This window comes from Ciconia boyciana, chromosome 1 (genome assembly GCF_034638445.1).
Source record: "Ciconia boyciana chromosome 1, ASM3463844v1, whole genome shotgun sequence".
Classification (NCBI taxonomy): domain Eukaryota; kingdom Metazoa; phylum Chordata; class Aves; order Ciconiiformes; family Ciconiidae; genus Ciconia; species Ciconia boyciana.
This window is the reverse complement of record NC_132934.1, coordinates 135,721,722-135,731,603: the sequence shown is the minus strand read 5'-3', so window position 1 is coordinate 135,731,603 and position 9,882 is coordinate 135,721,722.

The window sequence follows — 9,882 nt, the reverse complement described above, 5'->3', positions numbered from 1 at the left end:
AATCAACTGGACTTAAGTACTAAAGTGACTAAGACTACTAAGATGACTCCAGTTTAATATCTAAATACCTTTGCTAATCGAGCTAGGAACGTAGCACTTACTGCAAATCAATGGGAAAATCAATGCATGAATTAGTTCTGGAAATGCAGCTTGGGTTGAGTCTTATCAATCAGACAATACCGTAGTACTTTTTAAATTAGCCTATTTCTGCTCAGGATCACTTGGTTGGTTTTGTTTGGGGTTGGTTTGTTTGTTTCTTGGGGGGGAGGTGCTTTTTGAGACACAACTCTGAAGCCACATCCATGGGGCTGCTTTCCAGTTCCTGGCAGAGCTTCTCCAAAACCACTGTAAATCTGTCTACATGGCAGCAGCAGCAATCAGCTCCTTCATTGCCAAACCCCAAGGAAGGAGCTCCAGCCCTCCCATCTGCGACGGGCTGAACACGGCCTCAGCAGGGCCACCAGCAACAGGCATCCCCAGCAAGCAGAGCCAGAAACCAGGGACTTCGAGGAAGCACCTTGCTTCAATATCTTCTGATACCCATGCCCTGTGGACTAGGGACACGTGATCTCTGTCATCCATGTGCAATCCTCTAACAATCTTTTTTTTCAAGGGAAAGCCAACAACGTTCACTCAACCCTTCCCCAGAGGACACGTTGCCTAAATGGCATGTTACTCTTCTTGGTGCCATCCAGACTCACCACATTTTGTGGTTCCTCAGCGATGGTGTCCACATCTGATCATAACTGAAACCTTATCAATGACCGCAATCACTGCAATCACCATCTGCATCTTACATGCTGTACCTTGCTGATACACACCTTCTTTCTGGCGACATTAGCCAACATTGACTGATATTCCCGTTGTGTTATTTCTGGTAGCACTGCTACCTGCTCAGCCGTTCCCCTTTTTGTCTCTGTACATCTGGTTCTAGGGTGGCACTAATTAGTGCATTTTGAATTTGTCTGGGCTGAAGTCCATTGCACTGATTTCAGACCATTTTAACAATTTTTTATGACCATTTGGAATTGTAATCCTTCAAAGGACTCCCAGGTTGGCAATGCCCGCAAACTTGTTAATAGATAGGTTTTCTCTTCCCACATCCAGATCATATGGGATATAGCAAGGCCCAGGAGACCTATAACTTAAAATGGCCCCTCTTCTTGACTGAGAACCACGGAGCCTGTTTTTTAAGTAATTATGTGCCTTTTGTGATTCTTGTCTAGCTCATAGTTCCTTAACTTGCCAGTGAGACTGTCACGTGGTGAAATGTTGAAAGGTTTTTGTGTTGTTGTTTCATCTGTTGTCTGTCAGAGCAGAGAATTATGTCTATTATTACTTTGATATGATTTCTTCTCCTCCAGTAGAGAACAGGGACTATGCTGACTACTCGCTTTAACTCTTTTATTTCCTCTTCTATGCTGGTAAGTTAACTGCACAATCACTGGTCCCAGTACTTTTTAGGGTACTAAAACAGGGCTGGCTGATCCAAAATTCCCTTTTTACATGCAGGTGTTATTTTTCCCCCTTTCCAGTGCTCTGGTGCCTTCCTCAGGGGCAGCCCTGATAGCTGTCATCTCCCTGCCGTGGCGCAGGAGTCACCCGTGCTCCTCGCTCCAGCCTGCAGCTGCCACCTGCCCCTGCTCAGCCCTGACACCCCGAGGGGTGCCTGCATGGCCCAGGGGCCCCCGAGCAGTGGGATACTTGGCGGATACCTGGAGGGGAGAGAAGGGTCTCACCTCATTTCCTAGAGGGAGTGCATCTGCACCTGCATTTAAGTGTGTGTGTAAGCACTGTGGTGAGCTGAAAATGTAGCAGGGAGAGTCACACTGAATTATGCTGCAAATTTTCAGCATATTTCTAGGTTCTTTTCTATTGCATACCTAAATGCAATACTTGACATCATATCTGAGGAATGATACAAGAATTACACTGCATCTTTCTTGCCACTGCCTTAACACAAGAGAAAAGACTTTAAGCTGTGAGATGAATTAGCACAAACGTATGTTTTGAAAAACAGTGTTACAACAGTGGGGAGCCACTGGGCTCCACGCACATCATGCTTTCATGGATGGATTTGCTCTCATTGAGCAGACACATGGGAGACTACTGAATACAGACTTGTTTGTGTCAGCCTTACTACCATGGCAGGCTTTCTACAGGATGGCCGGGCATTCTCCGAGCTGGGAATGATTTGTGTAGCCTGAGATGGTGACGGTAGGTCTATGGGGAGAGGATGCCATCCATTCTCAGATGAGCTGGGAGCATTTCTTGGGGTGGACCTTCAGGCTGGTCTAGATAGCTGGCGAGAGCATGGAGACAGTTTGTGCCACAGCAAAAATGAAACAGCAAACACCTAAGAAAGGGAATTACCTCGAGCCTTTTCAGGAAATCCAAACCTCCAGCAAGGGCTGCAAGGCAGCTCCCGATGGGTTTGAGTGATAGGAGAAAAGCAACTGGGAGTTAAAATCCGGTCTCAATCAAATACGCTGTTGTATGCGATGGTGGCCAGCCTGCCTGGCTGGGAGCAAAGACGACTATGTCAGTTTGCCACCGTTACAGTACAAAGGCTGTGGGTAACCTGACATGATAACACAGGCTCGTTCTCCTCCAGTGTGCCAGTCCTCCCCCCCACCCCTTGGGTCTGCAGCGTGAGCTGTGGCTCCCAGCTCCTACCTGATACTCCCAGTTCGGTAGTCCCCAGGGTCCGAGTTGTCTGACATCTGCTTAAATAGCTGCCCACCAATGTTCATCTGTACCCTGGCTCCGTCAGAGCAGTTTTCTGCCTCATCACTCATGTTGTTGGCTGAGCTGTGCTATGAAACTAGGATTGCAATAACAGAGAATTGCATTTAGGGCATGCCTCAATAAGAAACCACTGTGTTGCATATTGGGCATCACACACCCTTAAAATCGCTTAAAATACCATTATCAGGCCATTTTTCCAGGCAGGAGCACTGCTTAAGCTCTCTGCTGTACTTTGTCATTCTGCCTAGTGCATAAAAGACAGACATAAGCATTACTCAGTGATCGATTTGCAGAGAGGGGCTCTGAAGGGCTGTGGCTGCACGGCACCGAGGCTGCCTGGCCTGGAGCATCGCCAGGGAGGACAAGCTGCCACAGGACAGCCACCCCACTGCCTGCGCAGGGCTGCGGCTGCCCCACTCTCTGCCACTCCTCTGCCGTTTGCCAAAGAGCGGCTCACATCGGTTAAATACCTGACAAATCCTTGCTCTGAGGACTCCCCGCAAAGTGGCTTTGTGGAGGCAGCGGACGCCCCAGGGGTGGCTTCAGCCCCTCTGCACATCGCCCTGATACAGCAGACGCACTTGGAGATGGGCTGCGCTGCCGCAGCTGCACCTGGGCATCGACGGGGGGCAACCCCAGATCCTCTCCCTCTTTCTCGCGCTTCAAACTGGGGGCTGGGCAAATAGTCCTTTTAATCCCCCGAGCTGCCTTTTTCCCACATGACTAACTCTTCTGCATGCGTGACATCTGCCTTTTCTCGGACGACAGCCCTCCCTGGCTCACCAGCTGCCCTCAGCCCATGCAACGGGGGCTTTCCCCACGCTGGGAGCCCTCCTACGAGAAGGGGCTTTCGTGAGATCCTCACTTCTGCTCTCTAGGTGGGGAGCAGAGCCGCATGGTAGCGAGGAGGACAGACATCTCTGCTCCTCTGCAAGTAGGCACAGCCCATCCTGTCCAACCTCTGAGCCACCCGGGACCAGATCCAGTGCAAAAGGCACGTACCAGCAGCCAGCCTCAGCTCGAGCATCAGCAGTTTGGGCTTAGCTGGCTCTTCCTCTGCAGAAATGTCCAGTGCCGTGGACAACTAATCCGTATCCCTCCGTAACCTCCCGCTTTGTTCCCTGGGTTTCAGACCTAAAGAGAAGCTGTCACCTCTGCCCCCTCCTTTGCACTCCAAGGGAGGCGCAGGCTGGTGGCTGTTCCCCAGGTCAAAGCGTGCTCAGGATCGCCAAGGAGGCAAGTGCCCCATGGGCAGGGGCAAGTCCCAGGTCCGAAGACAACATCAGGAGCTGTGTAAAGATGCTGTCAGTTGCCCAAAGCATCAGGAAACCAAAGTGGTTTTGCAAGGTTTAGGAGAAAGCATTGAAGCTGAATGATTTTCAGGAAGGCAGATGAGTGTACAAATTGGCAGGTTAAATTAGGATATCGTAAAGTGTCATAGTTTGCATTACTGAAGGCCACAGTCAAAATCAAGACCATACGTTAAGGAGACAGAGGAGAGGGAACCATTCAGGGGTACAATATTCTGTATTCCTTACATCTTGTCCATTACAAAAAGTCACCTCACCTCACCAGTGAAGGGAAGGGTATTGATCCTGTGAAACACAGCTTTTCATCTTGGCAACCTGTGCTTCTCATTTCAGTTTTACTGAGGCAGGAGTGAGTGGTCCCAGTTCATTTTACAGTGACCATGTGTCTACACATCAGCATCTACAGTGTCATTTAGATACAATATCATAGAGAACATTAGTCCAAAGTCTAAAATTCCTGTTGGTCTACAACTGATAAAAGCTAAACACTGTAATCTGTAGCAATTAGAATCTAAATGATAGGAGAGCGGCAGAAGCTGATAGAGAGATAATGCCAGAATACTCTCATGATTTCTCCAAAATTAAATGTTTTCTATTTAGCCATTGCTGTAACTAATAAGATGCTTTGACAGCTTCAGATTGCCACCTCTAAGGGAAAGGGAAACACAGTAGGAAGGAAAAGGACAGACTAGCAAAATCAAACTTTTCTTGTTGATCTTAAGTCAAATTCATTTCCTATTGAAGCTGCTGACTTTACTGAGAACAAAGGTGAACCCATGCTATATAGGTGGAATTCCTCTGCACCGTTTTACCTTGGGCAGAAATGCAAACATCAATCCAGCCACAGAATATCCAGTTGAAATACAAATGCATTATGCTAAGTGCATCCACGGTGCTTAATGTATTCACAAAACTGAATATACTGACACATTTGTGCTGGCAAGTGTGTATCACTCATCACTGTCAATGCACTTTAGCTTTATGTGATTTGAAAACTAGCAAGTTCAGTCCGTCAAATTAGGCATATCTAACAGTGCAAATTTTTCATTAGCAATTGTCCGGTAGTGTAGGAAGCTGCGGTGTCACTCCGTTGCACACATCCCTTCTTGCGCGCCACATTAAAAGGAAACAAAAACCACGAGAGGCCAAAAGGAACTGCTCATAGAAAACCAAGCACAGATTGCTCATTGCTAATGGACTGTGGACAGTTGGTCAATGTATTTTCTGTAAAAACTTGGCGCATTTAAAACAGCTCATTTCATGAGTCACAGGTTACCGCACTGTTGAACTGACCAAATTTCTGAGGGCATCTGAGCCATGTTTTTAAGAGTATCTAGAAACACAGACTCCCACTTTTCACTGGGAGTTATTTTAAGTCTTTGATGCACTTCTGCCCTAAGCTTTAAAGTAATTTCTTTTGTTTTCTCACATGTGGGAGGTTACACATGAAAAACTCTTTCTGTCAAGTGATAACGCTCCTTGCTTGGTCAAAATTGACGCCCAGTTCTTGGAACCAAATTAGCAGACTAGAAGATCTTGTGCTAATGCCATGATTTGTATTAATTTTGGAATTATTTCATTCTCACAGTGATGAAGGAACAAGACTTGAATCCTGCCCTGAGGCTCCTTGCGCCCACTTCACCGTTCTCTTTTGTGAACAATGACAGAAACAGTGAACTGTCTTCAGCTATGTCTTCCTTCATGTTGCAATTTAACCTGGCAGGCAGCTAAGCCCCACACAGCCGCTGGCTCACTCCCTCCACAATAGGATGGGGGAGAGAATCGGAAGGGTAAAAGTGAGAAAATTCATGGGTTGAGATGAAGACGGTTTAATAGGGAAAGCAAAAGCCACGCACACAAGCAAACCAAAGCAAGGAATTCCTTCACTTCTTCCCATGGGCAGGCAGGTGTTCAGCCATCCCCAGGAAAGCAGGGCTCTATCACGCGTAATGGTTACTTGGGAAGACAAATGCCATCATCCCGAATGTCCCCCCCTTCCTTCTTCTTCCCCCAGCTGTATGTGCTGAGCATGACGCCGTATGGTATGGGATATCCCTTTGGTCAGCTGGGGTCAGCTGTGCCAGCCATGTCCCCTCCCAACTCCTTGTGCCGCCCCAGCCTGCTTGCTGGTGGGGTGGGGGGAGAAGCAGGAAAGGCCTTGGCTCTGTGTAAGCGCTGCTCAGCAACAGCTAAAACATCCCTGTGTTATCAACACTGTTTTCAGCACAAACCCAAAACATAGCCCCATACTAGCTACTATGAAGAACATTAACTCTATCCCAGACAAAACCAGCGCACCTCAAAATGCAGAACAAAGACGTCCCTTTACGAAGGCATAGCCAGGAAAGCGTTCTCCATGAAGGTCAGCACGACAGAAGCAAATGTCATACCTAGACAAACAAATAGGAGCATATAATCTGCAAGAGGCCCATGAGGTCACCCCACCAGGCTCTTCAGTACCGGCAGAGCCCTAAGGGAACACTGGGTCCAGTTGTGAGTACCAGACTTCAAGGTGGGCTAATAGGGAGATGTTTGGAGGAGAGTACCACAGACAGACTCTCTCGAGACTTTGTACGCTGCCCTGGAAGAGAAGAGGCAAATGCTGATGTGACAGAACAAGCTTCCGTCTAGTTTTCTCCAACACAGAGTAAGCATCAGCTTGCAGGACAAGGTGGTTAGCTTTCCTTAAAGCAAATGGCAGAATGGCTCGAGTAAGGACTTCAGCATCTGCCCTTTTTTGTTTGCAATCTTCCCTAAATAAATATTGATAAACAAGGATTACTAATCTCATTTACAAAACCAGTCTGTGGTCGATACAATCCTGAAGGTTGCACACAGCAAATGGTTGTGTCACAACCGACTCGGTCCCTAATTTAAGGAGGGCACTGCAGAGTTCCCGACGTTCTCCAGCACTCCAAATGTGTAGCTAATGACTGACAGCGTAAACAACTTACTCATGCATGATTTGTGCTCATTCTAGCCTAGACATCAATACTCTCTCTCAAGTAAGATGAACAGAACTGCAGCGTCCTTCCTGAAATGTCGACTCGCTGGGGATGTGGAGCTAGCGATAAACATTGCAGATTTTCTTCAAACAGAACTTCTCTGGCTTTATTGCTTCATTTAATTGAATTTTCTTTTCTCCTCTCTTTTCTCAAATGCAGCTCTTGAAAATGAAGCAGTTCAGTCTCAGGCACACCATGTTCCTTTGCTGAAATTCATTGGCACAGCACAAACGTAACTGAAAGCAGAACCAACTCATTGTTTTTAGGAAGTAGTTTACTGTATAGTTTGTATTGCTTGTTACTCACTTTCCTGTTTATTATCAGGTCGTTCAATGGCAGGTGGTTTAGAGAAAAAAAAGCAAAAATTACAAAGTTACATAAAACATCTGGGCCAGATCCTCAAGAGATATAAATTGCCGTTGTACCATTTGCGGGCTCTGGAGGACAGGCTTTACCAAATCAAAGTGCTCTTTGTTTTTTAATACGATCCTGCTGCACAAAGAGACTAGAAAAGAGATTTATTTCTTCTCTAGCACTGTGCCCTTGATTAACCTGGTTTGCGGTACCTATTTCAGTGAAAGAGCTAATACCAACACTTACTCCAAAGCATTGCTAAGCGTGATACCTGCCTGTTCATGTATCAATTGCTTCTCTCAAGCCATTTTCTGTCAGCAGAGAGGCAAGCAAGATGTATGCTCCCATATCATTATTAGCAGAAAATTACACCAAACTGCTGTAAAGTAATTATGCAGCTAAAAGGTGAGCTGGGAGGAAGTCAGTGATTAAATACTTACCACCAGAGCCAGCCCACATCACATAATGTTTTGTTCAGAGGCTTTCAATCTATTTTCAAATTGCTGGCCAGTGCCATGGGCTGAACTGAACCTTCACTCAGGCCTTGAGAAGTAAGCTCAGATATGCTAGGCCCTTTTTCATATCAAGTGAATTTTATTTCGGTATCATATAGTACGATACAGGATAACAGTAATTCTTAATCGGTAGCTCGAGGTTGCTCTTGCACCGCCAAGCTATTCTCACCGAAATCTTTCATGGGTTCTTGCAGAGGTGCTGCAGTTACAGCAATCCATTATGGTCATACTGCAGTGTAGCTGTCATACAAAGAATGTGAAAAGTGTGAAGCTTTAGAAATGATGGGATCTGAATTACCGCAATAAAACTCTGCCTGAGTGAAAGACCTTGGAGCAATGACTGAGGAAGCAATAATAGCACTGTACTCTATATCTTCCCTCCAAATGGTCTTAAACAGTGGTAAGCTTAATCTTTGACATCCCTGTGAGAAATACATCTCCATGTTATGGATGGTAATTTTGAAGCACTGAGATATTATCACTAATAAATGACTTCATTAATCCTTTTCCAGAATGGAGCAGCACACCCTCTGGGACACAGAGAAGATGCAGTCCTTGTCCAGAGGGACCCACCAGCAGGACATCAAAGACAACTGTGACAGATGAGACCACGTGAGGCAAAGGATCAGTGGGTTCCATAGTTTTATTTTGCATTTAGCCCTCCTCTCCCCCCCTCCCCTAGCCTCGGGCTTTCCCCACTCAGCTTCCTCCCTTTGCCCTGCTGCTTCCCCTTCCCCTCCCCGCTCCTCCCCTCCTGCTCACCCCGTACCCAAGAGCCAGCATTGAGACAAATGGAAAGCCAAAGGTGCTTGACACAGCCAAAATCCTGAAGGATTTGTACCCTGGGAGACAAGAAACCTTTGTACCATTCAGGACACTGCAGGGTCCTTTACAACCAGCTTTTACCCTGTTTTACCCTATTCCTGTTGGTGAGGAGTCAGATGGAGTAACCCTAATAAGTAAATGGGTTTTCTAATATTGCCTCCAAACATGACACTGAAAACAGTATGGCTAATCGTCAAATCCTGCCTCCAGTGATGCGAGCAGCTGTTTGGTGACTGCTGATACCATATACTGTTTCAACACACTTCCATTCTCTATGGGCAGTTAATCACACATACAACTCCCCTTTACTGGGGCCCAGTTCTTCTGAAATCTGTACGACTTTTATCACTGATTTAAGTGGGAACGGGTTTAGGGCACAGATAGCACAGTCTGTATGTATGGCTGACTTCAAAGTAATCCGACAATGCAGTTCAGGGTCTGGCACCATTTGATGCCCTCAACTCCCAGCCACACAAATAGGAAACACAGGTCTGAATGGTCTCTGCCAACTTACCAGCATCTACATGCTCTCATTCAGGTTGGGTGCATCAAGCCCAGCAACTGGTGTTTCAAGCACTGAATCTTTTCAAAAGCTATCCAGGTGTCACATGAAGACTTCAGCTGACCCTGGGTTTGCTGTCTTGGAAATCTGCTCCAGTTTTATTATTAAGAAATGTAAGGAAGATTTTTTCAAAGAGCTGCAAAATGCCCTCATAGATTTAATGAGAGCTGGGCCACTAACCACAGACTGTACCTTTGGAAAATCTGCCCTTTGTTGCAACTTTTAATTTCAACAAATTTCAAACTTTTGCAACTTTTAATTTCCAGGTCATGTAATCTGTGACTTTGACTGTTAAGTGAAAAACATTTTTAGTACCAGATCCCTGGTAGTCCTAAAGCTATAGATGACCCAGCAGCTTTTAACCTGCTCTTACGGAGGCTGTAAAAGCTTGCCTTTTCTCCTGGGTAAATTAAAACTTTCATGCACTGATCGCTACTCCATCCAAAGGCATACTGCATATCAGCAAATGGAAGACATTTTTACAGAGAAACTTTTGCATATGGCTTGAAAGAAAGCCCAGCAAGAATTGACAATGATAGATTATCTCCCCAGTGACATACAGG